This window comes from Dermacentor albipictus, chromosome 6 (genome assembly GCF_038994185.2).
Source record: "Dermacentor albipictus isolate Rhodes 1998 colony chromosome 6, USDA_Dalb.pri_finalv2, whole genome shotgun sequence".
Classification (NCBI taxonomy): domain Eukaryota; kingdom Metazoa; phylum Arthropoda; class Arachnida; order Ixodida; family Ixodidae; genus Dermacentor; species Dermacentor albipictus.
The window spans coordinates 14,603,424-14,616,277 of NC_091826.1; the positions used below are offsets into that span (position 1 = coordinate 14,603,424).

General features: G+C 47.1%; 2 protein-coding genes across 11 annotated transcripts in view; one reads left to right on the forward strand and one right to left on the reverse strand.

Moving 5' to 3' along the window:
• LOC139060795 (DNA (cytosine-5)-methyltransferase 1-like) overlaps window positions 1-12,854 on the forward strand; it is a 118,061-nt gene that overhangs the window by 71,659 nt on the left and 33,548 nt on the right. The window lies entirely within an intron of this gene.
• LOC139060796 (uncharacterized) overlaps window positions 1-12,854 on the reverse strand; it is a 172,159-nt gene that overhangs the window by 51,715 nt on the left and 107,590 nt on the right. The gene's annotated exons all lie outside the window — the stretch shown is intronic.

The window sequence follows — 12,854 nt, forward strand, 5'->3', positions numbered from 1 at the left end:
TCTCGCTGTGGTCTGGTTTCTACACACCCGGGATGATCTTGCGCCAAGTGCACCTCAAGTCAGATGCGTTGCCTCGGAAGACCACCTCCTTCTGGCCTGCGCCAGATGCTTGTCCCTCGGTCTCTGCGGTCTGTCGCTTCGTCGTAGTCGTGGTGCGCTTCTGGCGGCTTGCGACGCGTACCTGAGTCCGAAGCCGACTGACTACGCTTGCCCTGGTACAGAGCGGGTGACTATAAAGCCGAGCCAGGAGGATGTAGGGAAAAAAAAGAAAGAAAAAAAAAGGAAATCACAGTGCGCCGTGCAGTGTAATCCTCTGGGCCCGCGTGCGAGTGTTTTGTTAGTTTTTCTTCTCTCCCTCACTTACATGTCTTTCTCGTCTATCTTTTCTTTCTTTTCTTACGACATTTTGTCGAAGAGAGAGTGAGTCCTGCGGGAACCGTGATGGAAAGGAGTGCGGCGCGTTATGAGCATCGAGGTACATACGCGCAAGAAAGGTGAAGCCACGCTGCAGGAACGCAGAAAATGGAAGAAGTCGAGACAAACACGTCAAAAATGAAAGTTAGTGCGCGTATCTGCGTGATCCTCGCCGCTGCACGAATAAAGTGTCGCCGACACCTGTCTCCTTCCCGGAGGGAACAGTTGGAGGAAGACGAGTCGGCGTCTCTTGTACAGCGGGTTTGCGCTCATCGCAATGGCGCTGCTTTGTGTGAGAGCAATGGCTAGTCGAGTCAGCGACAGAAGGCAAGCCGACCGAGTGTCATTAATGCCGAGCTGAATGCTGTTGCATGACGGCTGCAACTCGTAGCTGTCAGCGCTAAATTCCACTTATTATTGCGCGCCCGATTGCTATAAATGGCCTACAGTGCAATCAATGCTTCTCTTGTAGCATTTCGCTGTTAACAGAATCTAAATTTGTGGCATTCGTGTTAGATAGGCATGAAGGGAAAGTGGGCTTAAGCGCAGGATTTGATAAAAACGTTATTTCTATAGCGGGCGGACAGTACGTTTCCCTTTTAAAAAAAAAACGGTGACGAGGTTTACGGTTCTTTTAACAACAGCAGCAACAATGACAATGATATAGACAGCAGAAGGGCGAAACGCTAAACAGAATTCATTGAAAAAGGAGGCATGGGTGGGGGTGGAATGCGATACGGAAGACACCAGCTGTACACGAGAGGCACCGCTGTACCCGCCTCGTTGGGTCAGTGAGTCTGTGCACTGTGAAATAATTAACCCCCTCAAAGAGCAATAAGGGTGTAAACGCTTCATACCTCACACGCTTACACCCTTTTCTTTTGCTTTAAGGGTGGGAGTTATAGACACATTTACGCTTTGAACGCTTTTAACGGTGTAAATTATTTTACACTGTGGTGGGCTACGATGAGCACAAGACTACTATTTTGATGATTCCCCGTCGCGGCATGCGTATTATGATAGGAGCAGAATAATGCACGTTCCGTGACCATCGGTATACGTCCAAGAACTTCAGGTTGGAGTCCTCTGCTACGGCGTCCCTCGTAGCATGTTTAGCTTCGGTACGTTGTAATGGAATTAATCAATCAAGTAGTCAATAAATCAGTCAATGAATGAATGAATGAATCAATCAATCAATCAACGTCGCCGGGCTAAACTGTTAATAAAGTATTAGTGTTGTGAAAAGCGGTTTCCGTGCCTGTTTCTTAGTTTCAAATCCTTACCAACTCGCAGGGCATTTTTGTCGTTAGGCGTGGTGGACCTATTATATTTATTAATTATTTCCTAAAGATGCGCCACAGCAGTAGACCAACTCCAAATTAAAATTTTGTGGTGTTACGTGTCAAAAGCCAAAAGCCACGATCTGAATACTAGGGACACCGAAGTGGGGGACTGCAGATTAATTTTCGGCCACTTAGGGTTCTTTAACGTGCACCTAAATATCGGTGCACGAGTGTCTTTACATCCGGGCGCCATCGGAATGCGGCCGTGGTCAGGATCGAACCAGCGCCCCCGAGCTCAGCAGCGCCACGCTTTGTGCCACTATAGGCTACCACGGCGAGCGGGATCCAACGGCTCAATACAGGACGTTGTTGTACGCAGGGTGTTTAAGTTAACGTATGCGAAGCCTTATAGAGACCCTGACCCGCATTCAAATAAACGTCCCCACAACACAACTGCTGAAGAACCAATGCTAGCCAACCGGGGATGCTGGACACGTTATTAGCGAAGGTGACCGGCCAATGACAATGAGAATCTACGAGCAAAGACGCTTGTGAATTCGACCGCATACGTGGTGTGCGCTACGTGAACGCAACCCACTACTGTCCTCTGTTCTTCTGAGCGACGCGAAGTGTGTGTGTGTGTGTGTATATATATATATATATATATATATATATATATATATATATATATATATATATATATATATATATATATATATATATATATATATATATATATATATAAGCTTGGACCGAATTCGTGAGGAATTTTATTTAAGCTACTTTTAAAGGTGGGGGCGGCAGAAATTTAAGTGCGCGGATGAGATTAAAAAGTTTGCGGGGACGACATGGCCACAATTAGCACATGACCGGGGTAGTTGGAGAAGTATGGCAGAGGCCTTTGCCCTGCAGTGGGCGTAGCCAGGGTGATGATGATGACGATGATGCCGCTGATGATGATGAAAGTGTTCATTTAGATGCAAAACTTTCAATGCAGACCTTGTAAAGCGTATTGAAAAATATCTGAACGATTTCCTTCCGTGGAGATAGCTACATTCTATTCGAAACTTTTCCGGGCTGCCGTGGAAAACGCGCCAGATCTCAAAAAAGTAACCCGGCGCTAGTTGCTTTCGCGCGGCGACATGAGTGCCTCAAAGTATGCCTCGAACGAATGATCGATGCTGCACGCAGACAGCGTGAATGAACAGGCCATAAACGATGGAGATGGATGCAAGAGAATTGTCTTGGGATTTTACTTTTGCTTACGTGTCTTCCCTGTCGTAGCGATGGAACAAATTGAGGCATGTAGCGCGGCAATGAACTAATAATAATAATAATAATAATAATAATAATAATAATAATAATAATAATAATAATAATAAAGAAACGCATGACAACTGTTGGAGCACTGTCAGCGTTATCTTTACTGCGTAAAAGACGATGAGGTTTCGGCGGCGGATGGTGATGGGTCCGAGACAATCCCCCATCGTGGGTAGGAGCCACATGCATCACAGGCTACAACAACAACAACAACAACGACGGTCGTTGTAGTCATTTGCGCTTGTGGCCTATTCATACTTTCGGTCTACGTTGAATACAAACCTGTAAGACGTCGCAAATGTCGCAAGCAAGCATGTAAGACGTCGCAAGCGCCTAGTGACGCGGTAATTTTCCCATATCTCGTGGATTTTCTCTGGAGCGCCCCCAAAATTAAAACTACAATGCGTATCTTCATGGAAAAGAATGGTTTAGTGTCCCAATCGGCTCTATAGAAGTTCTCCATTGAAGCCATTGCGTATCAATTAATGCTTAAAATGTTGGTTAATTATTTTCAAATCAATTTCATAGGCTCGTAGCAAAATGTACTTCAAGTTGCTCAAAATGACAGTGGACCGTAATAATTTGGTTGCATTCGCGTAGCACACATTTGGTTTCTGTAAGGCTTGGCAGAAGTTAGATGAAACACCCTGTTTAGGGGCGATGTGTACGTGCCTGTACTTGTGAGATAACCATATGCGATCTACGATCTACTATAACCTAAACTGCTTTTTCAATAAGCAAGATAAACGCTTCATGCTAGTCGCATTGGTACTGTACAGCGTACTTAAATTAGGGTCTGAATGTACGACACAACGCAATTAGAGAGCCTTTTGTGGTTTCGCCTTCCTTGTGTCTCCTCGGCTAATTTAGGTTTTGGACTGTATTAATTACGAACCAACTAGTTCAGTTGAAACAGCCGGTGATTGCGGGAGGTCGTTTCTTGCACAGTGAGGTGGAATTGCATGCGTGTTTGGACAGGAAGGGAGTGGGGGGGTGGGGTGAGAGAGATTGGCGCCGAATGGCTATGTAAAATCGCCTTATCTTCCGTACAAACTTCCATGCCCCGTATGTCCGTGCGAAATTTTTTATAGAAGAGAATGCGTCGCCGTTGTCAGGCCGGAACGCGCAGCCACCTCTGCCTGGAACAATTCCTTTTTTGCCGGAAGGATGCAGCGATGTAACGGCGTGACTCCGGGAGGAGAAGCAGCAGCAGCGGCCGTTCCTTGCATTCCAACATGATACGCTTGAGGCGCGTGAGGCTACCGTGCGCACGCAAGCCCAGCACAGGGAAAGTGTCCCTTACGAGCTTCCTTTTCTTGCTTCGTTATCTCTGCTTTTCTATTTCAGCGCTAGGCCTTTTCTTTTCTTGTGCCTGTGCGCGCCTTCTGAGTTGCCGCAGCGAAATGATGCCTGCGTGCTTGTTGCTTTAAAGAGGACTGCTTCCAACCCACTCAATCCCTCTTTATTTTTGTGTGCTTTCAAAATTTTTGTTGTTGTTTTCTTTGAGTGAATGTTGTTTTCTCGAACTTCTGTCTCAATTTGGCTCTCTCTCTCTCTCTTCTTACTTTACGTGTCTCAGCTGCCAAGCGTTATGAAAGCGGCAGGAATGGCTAACGTCTCACTTGAGGATTCAGGAGGGCGCATGCAAAGATCTTAAGTGCTATACACTTGACTTTGTTACGGAGAGCGGAAAAGTCAAACGCAAAGCGTTTGTAATTAGTACCGCGTCTCTTTTTTTTCTTTTTTACCTTTGTGGCGTTCAGAATGAATCTCATTGTTCGCCTCCAGCCTCGCACAATTTGGACGACTCACCGGCCAGAACACGTCGCGAATGGTCAGGCGCAGCTCCGTCTCGATGTTTCGTGTGCGACGCGAAAGCTCGTAGCCGCGATAACACTGAGTGCTTTGAGGAAGAGTTAATTGAAAAGCCCCGGAGAATAGAGAACAATGTGTCTGTCTCGCCAACCGCAGTTGTACACAGCAAACGTGAACGGCTTAGCAAACGCACGCCGACTGGCATTTTAAGCAGTTCCCGTAAATTTCCGCGGACGCCGTGCAGAAGACCCCTTCTGCGCAGAGTGAATTGTTCATTTGTTGCTAGTCCCTGTTTTTGTTGGTACATTTGGGCGCAGTAATTGTTCGCTCCATTGTAACCTACGAGAGCCGCTTGTCGATCTTGTGACAGAAGTATACTCGGAGCGATTGAAAAGCTTGTCACTACGTTAGCAATTATGTACAATCTTACTAGAAAAAACAAAAACAAAGAAAGAACAAAAGTTAGTGATACACGGGCCTGTCTCAAACAGTGCAGCGGGCTCTTTCAACTAACAGACGGTAGCTTTGTGGTGGCACAGGTTCAAGTATGTGTACCGCACCGCCATCGAATAAACCATTGTCATCTAAAGCGAGATTTACCATGTCGATTTGTTTCTGCAGGAACTGCGCCGCTGTGCTTCTCCGTCAGTATTAACGAGTTCGTGACGCGACGTAACACACACACACACACACACACACACACACACACACACACACACATCGTGTGGCGACAATATTTAATTTGCACAGCTTTCTATCACGTTGATGAATTTACTCGTGAATGTTGTCGATACTGCTCACGAATAAGCTATTCTGTCCGCCACCTTATCTTCTCCTAGTGCCGCACGCTTCTGCAACGAACGTCTGATACCATTACAAATTAATCCGAATCAAATAAAGAACGCCATGGTGGGGAGACTGAGATATAATTTTGACCACCATCTAAGTGCACGAGAGCTGTTTTGCATTCCGCCCCGGTCGGAACGCGGCCGCCGTAAGTCGAAATCACGACCTCGTGCTCGTTAGAAGAACGCTACAAGCCACTGAGCCACCACGGCCACTAAAATAACTAATAAAAATCACTAAAAATTGTAGGTTCGGTACAAAATTATATATTCTTGCTGACAGTGAATCTCATTGGAGCCGCAGACATCAGAATCACCAAAGCGATTACTAATTAACAGTATTTAACTCGTTAGTTTTCATTTGCCAATTGAGATGACATGTTGCAATTGCGTAATTAAAGTCAGGCTTTACTGATAGCGTAATCTTTTGCTAGAAACTATGTGCTTTCCGCCACGTTTTTTTTTTATAACCGCTCAATGTTCTAGAAATATAAAATATCGATAAATGCGCAAACCCTGCAATGCATTGCTGTTCCAGCTAATACATTTCCGTGTTGCATTTTTTTTATAGTGCGAAAACATATGTATTGGGGAAAGAAAGAACGTAGAAGCTGGAGTGCATTCTACAGGTGTACAAAAGAAAGAACGAAAATCTGTGGAGGTCACTCCAAATTAGCACGAATGTTCGCCGATCGGAAACGTTCTTTTAAGAGTTCATTTAACGAACAGTTAAGGAATAGAGTGTAGAAGATTTGTGCAAACTATTGGTAGGCATACGCGAAAAACGGAGTCCTGTGTAACGAGAAAACCGCAACGTTTTCAAAACGCAAGTCTGCCACAGTTTACACGAAAATTGTTGGAAGCATGTAGAGAAGGCTCCTGCGGCGCCCTCCCGAGCTTCCGTTTATTCATTGAACTCTATTCATTACGGAATACCAGATTTTACCAGACAATCATTTAGATGTGCCGCTGGCGTACTTACTGGGTATGCTCACCGATTTCAATGTATAACCCAAGTAATACTGTTGTTCTCTTGCCTGTTAGGAATGTAAATACCTTTATTTTACAAAGGAAACATCCTCTGTTGGCGCTACAGAAATGTGATGTCACTCAGGCTGTGAGGATCGCGCGACCTGCCGCTGTAACGTTCTCCTGCTAAGCACGAGGCTGGGGGTTCGATTCCCTGGCCACGGCCGCCGCATCCCGATGGGGGCGGAATGTGAACATGCCCGTGTGCCGTGCTTTGGATACACGTTAACGAACCCTAGGTGGTTAAAATAATCGAGCCCTTCCATTTCAACGTCTGTCAGAGCAGCTGTTTTTATCTGAAATCAATCAATCAATCGCTAGTCAGCCAGGCATTAAATAAATAAGTGGTTGATCGATTGACCGATCAACCAAATGACGTTGCGGCGACGGAATGCTCTATATGCGTGGTATGTTTTAGTGCAGCGCTAACAAGACGAGGATGCGAGGAGAGCGCTGGAAAATGTCAGACACCGCACTAGATTAGTTCGTCTCTGTGTTCATGTCCTGTTCTTGTGCCCCGCTCTCGTTTGCGCCACAGTACTGCCCCCAGATCAACAACCTTGCATCGTAACCCCAGCTGTAAAGCTGCGCGGGGCTCCGGATTGAGGAGCACGCGTTCATTTCTTACAACCTTCGACGCACGTACGCGTGCGAAAACAAACGAATGCGCGCACGAGAAGACGAAAAGGAAAAAAAAAAGAAAACACTAAGAAAGAAAAGTATTAAACCAAGGGATCACGCTATCTCGCGGTTGTTTTGGTTGGCCCATTTCGCGGTGCGTGTGTGGGTAAACCACGCAATCGGCGGTCGTGTGAACGCTAGATCGCTCGCGTTTGCAGCAGCATCTCACTTGTGTAACACCACGGACGTTCCGTTTGCTTGCTTGAATTGGTTTTCACCGGCAAGCTCGTGCTTCGAAGGGTGTGCACAGCGGCACCTGCTGTGGTGGGTCGGGCATTTGACTCCTGCGAGAAAGAATTCAAGCAGACACCCGGGGGCGTTGTCCAGTTGTCTCGCTTTCAGATCGAAGGGGCGCGCACACTGGCTGCTGTTGCACGTCACTCGATTCGCCTCACCCGGGGGTTTCCGCGCACGCGATAATCGCCGTTTTGCCGCGTGACTGGAGAGGTTTCGGGCGAGAAAAGGAGCAAAATGAAGGAAGAAGCGCAAGTTGCGCAAGCTTTCGCAGTCCGTATTGTTCGCTGCGAGACGTGCGGTCGGTTCGCAAAAAAGTCTGCCCCCTTTCTCACTGGTTTGATGTTAGTTGTGTGTTGAGGCAACATCCCCGCGGTGTGCTGCTCTTACACCGTACGCGCGTATATAGTCTCTCGTGTATTTGAGGCTTGCGCAATTCCATTCGCTCTTTCGTCGGGGCATGAATGGTCTCGTCCGACAGGTGTCTCAATTCGGTTGCCTGGCGTCGTGAAGGAAACAAAGCGGAAAGGAACGCTGAACCGAAACTGGCGTGACTCTTCCGGAGTTGAAAAATGGCTGTGGCTTAGCTAAGGTTAAGCCCAGAATGCGAAGCATACTAGCCTTTATTTTAGTTGTTGAACCACTGTTTAGCCTGGTGAACTGCTGTTGCTTGGCTATATTTGGTTCGGCTAGACGAAGAAACAACTCATGCAGGCGAGCGCACGAGCTGAGACCCGGCTATGTAGCTACGCGGCCGCAAGCGAGCGCACGAGTTGAGCCTCCGCTTTTGCAGCTGTTATGACGTCATATGGTAGCTACGCGGCCGCGCGCGGCGCAGCAAGAAAGAGCGTGGTTGTGCGGCTAGTATGCTTCGCATAAAAATGGCCAGGCTTAGTTTGGTTAAGCCAAGAATGCGTTGCATATTGCGCGAGTTGGGGCCCAGCTTTTCCTCCGGCTGTCGTGACGTCACGTCACGTGGTTGCGCTAAAAGTCAATGGTGGCTGCCCGGCCGCGCCCAAGGGCTGAGCTGAGTGATTGCAATATGCAACGCATAAAAAATAACAAACATAGCAAACTTAAAAGAGAATAGACCAACATATGAGACGCGCAGCAATGAACAATGGCTCATACCCTCAATGGTAGCTACGCGGCCGCGCTCGGCGCAGCAAGGAAGAGCGTGGTTGTGCGGCTAGTATGCTTCGCATAATAATGACGAAGTGAGGCTCGCTTGGGGACATGGGCACGCTTACGATACCCACCGAGGAGCGTGAAGTGGCGAAAGAACAGCAGTTTGTCGGCACTTGGTGTGTGTGTGTGTGTGTGTGTGTGTGTGTGTGTGTGTGTGTGTGTGTGTGTGTGTGTGTGTGTGTGTGTGTGTGTGTGTGTGTGTGTATGTATATGTATATATTATAATTAGGTTGTGATGAGCAGATTGAACAAGGGACTAGCTTGTAGTACCTTGGAGCTTGCGAAAGCATGTGACATAAGCTACATTGCCACAATTTCAGTGCCATTTTTTTTAGCTTCTTTTATTTTCCTCCAGAAAGAAAGGAGCATTCACTAAGATCTCCTACGTTTATTAGCTTAACAATAGATGCTTAACAATGGATCGCTTACTGACAGTTAGGTTTACGGGCATATAATGAAGAATTTCAACATGCAATTGCAAAACATGAAAGGTACAGTAAAAAAAAAAGACAGAATTTAAGTAATATAGCAATAACACGCACTGATTTCGCATGGGCAAGCAAAGGCAACCAAAGGCAAGCGAAAATTGTAAGCGTTGTATTTACGTTACACATCTACCAAGACAGCACCTGTAACGAAGCCTTTACATCAGCTTTGGCAGTAAGGGAAATGAGAAAAAAAAAACATCCTTTTCATTAAACATATTCCTCACAAAGGCATCTCTCGCAGCGCTATTATCGTTATCATTGTTATGCCAATAATTTTGTTCTGAAGTTCATTTAGCAAAATAGGAATCCGATACCGAAGTGTCTCCTTTCCGTAATTCGCAAGGCAGCGAATAACAGCGCACCGTTCAGGATTGCGGATAGCGTACATAGCATCGTTAACTTCAATATTTACAAGCGTTCTTAATGCGTTATTTTTACCCGCCGTGGTTGCTCAGTGGCTATGGTGTTGGGCTGCTGAGCACGAGGTCGCGGGATCGAATCCCGGCCACGGCGGCCGCATTTCGATGGGGGCGAAATGCGAAAACACCCGTGTGCTTAGATTTAGGTGCACGTTAAAGAACCCCAGGTGGTCAAAATTTCCGGAGTCCTCCACTACGGCGTGCCTCATAATCAGAAAGTGGTTTTGGCACGTAAAACCCCAAATATTATTATTATGCGTTATTTTTCTTTTTTGCATGCAGTTCACATGAGCAAGGTGGTATTGAAATCAAGCTGAAACCGCGGTTGCAGTGTGCATTTTTTTGAAAAAGTCAGCTGTGTGAGATAGGTAAGGCATTTTTCCTTTTACACACTAAGTGAATGATACGCTTTTACAATATTAAGACCTTATTCGTGCTTTCAGCTATTGCCGTTGCCCAGACAAGTGTGCCGTAACCATAAGAACGAAGGAGAACAATTATTTGTATGACGCCACGTTGACTGTAATGGGAAATTCCCGGCGCTAACCGTGCGAAGTGCCACCAGTCTGAGAAAGTTCGCACGAGCATCCCCAGAGAATCTGTCAGAAATATTAACGTCTAACGTCTTGAAAGAGTGCACGTATCATTCATCGGATTCAGGACGTTGCCCTCGCTCCGCTGCAGAGTGAATTGCGCAGAGCTTGACGACGCGTCTGCTAGAGCTGTCTTTTAACCGATGCGTAGCGCGTTCACTACCGCAATGAAGCTTATTTGCCCCGTTGCACAAGCTTTGTGTCGCTGTCGGAGCACTCCAATCAATAAACACCAACCAATCAATCAGTTCAATCAATCAATGATTCATTCAGTCAACCAGCCGATCAGTCAATCAATAAACTCATTCTTTCGGTTATCAGCAGGTTGCCTTCGCTCGCTTCCTTGGCCACACTACTTCCCGCGTTGTGTGCGCGTGTGCGTCGTGCGGATCATGTTAGGGGTGGTCGCGATTAGTGGCTGTTTGGTGCGTTGGGTCGCACTTATTCTCTGGACTGCGTGGGTCTTCCTAAAGTTGGAAACGCGAGTTCTTCGCCGCCTCGAACTCGGAACATTCAAAGCCTGCTTCCCGAATGTCCCGGTTAAGGCCTCTGGACCACCGCAAGTTGCAATGGCCTAAGAAATATAGAGAACTCTGAAGCTGGCACCAATTTCGCTATATAGTTAAGTGTGTTTGAAAAGGGAATATATCTTTCAAGTAGAACACGAAAGCTGCATACATGAGCTCGACGCACATAGGGTACGTTCTCTCTATGCAAACACATCAAGAACACGCGCCTATAGGCACTGTATGCAGTATGTACTAAATGGGACAAAACACTTCTTTATCTTTGGCTATCTTGACTGTCGAAAATGCATGGCCGGGAATTTCCTGGGGTCACGAATTAACTGCTGCCACAATGTGGATAAAAGGGTCTATAACCGACACGTTTCTTCTGGCTTTAATTCACCCCCCCACACCCGAGACACCTCTGTCGGATCGATATCCCGCGGTCACCTCCAAATCGTTCTCGGTGCCCATCACGGATCCGGCACGATGGCGATCTGCCAGATTCGACGGTATGTATGCACACCGAAACTGGTATTTCCAAATAGTGTTTATTTGCTCTCGCGCTCAGTATAGACGTGCACGATAAAGTCTCAAGTAGTAGTTTAAAGTATACGCTACAGATGAGGCGTTCGTAAAGAGACCGCAAGGGCGCTGCTCACGCGGCTACCTCACTTTCTGCCGCTCCTCTGAAACCGACGGTGGCGTTGGGCGCCCCTGTAGGAAGCGCGCGTGTGAGCCGCATTCTGATAACGGATACACCGGGCCTGTATGGCATAATGACACGAAGACAGAGAGAGGAGGGGAATGAATTGGGGATACTACGTGCTTCGAGCGCCGCGCGGCGTTATGGGCGATTCGATCTAGCCTGGAAGCGGTACAACCGGAACGTGCCGTGTTTTCCTTCCCTCATTCCCTCCTCTCCCTCTTTCCACCCGCTTGGCGCCGTCTTCGTGGATTTCAGATCGGCAGACCTGTTATGCGGTATATACGCGCGGCTCGCCGATTTGCATAACGCATCGTCGTGGCCGCTTTGGTTGTTTGTTGCGGAGGGTATCCCGCTATATACGCGCATGTAAGTGCGGTATGTATATATAAAAAAAAATCTGTAAGGACCGGTCGTCGCAGGGCTTGTGTCACGATGCCGCGGCTTATCGGTGGTGGCCTCGCGCGAGCTATTGCGAGAATGGCATCCACGCCGCTTTCGTCGAAGATGCGCGACAAATTTCGCCCGGCAAACGGGTGTACGTCGGGCGTTACGTTGCGGGGAATCGGGTAAGAGCTCTTACAGGCGTTTACAGGCAAGCGCTATTTTCCGCGTCTGGCTACCGGCGTAAGCAGCATAGTAGTGGTTAGTTGCTAGCGCTTCGAGTTTTGTTTCCTGAACGGCACTGACTCGTTATTCGGAGCGTTAATTACGCTTTCGCTTAATCCTTTACTGCGCAAACACAGTTCAAGAGCTTGTTCACCGTTATTTATTGCCATGGAAAGTACATTTGTACGAAAAACAACACACGTGCACACACAATAAAATGTTACTTCAACTATAGCTTAATTAGTAGAATAATGAATGAATTAATTAGTGCTTGGTTTGATGAACCAGCAACAACGTGCGCGACGGGGGGCATTTGGTCGAGCGTATAAAAAACGGCGCTATAAGCAATGCAATAAATTTGCCGTGTTTAACCAAACCCAGCGTATCGCATACATGATACGTTGGGCATTACAGGCCTGGTTAACTTGTGTTTTCCTCTTGTTGTCCAAGTCGTCATCGTGTAGCTGTGATTTGTTCCTTCTTCAGATATCAACATAATGCGTGCTGCAATCACCAAGTGGAGCCGGTACTCGTGTCCGGTAGTGTCAGTGTCTCGCTCCTTATTATTGTTAGTTTTTTCGGTAGTAGTTATGATCCGTGCTTGGAATGGCCTTGTCCGTAATCTTTCGTTGCACAGTTTTCGCTTTACTGTGCGCGTACGTAATCATCCACGTATGGGTAATGCATGTGCATATCGAATGTAACGGCGGTGCGTCCATTTCTG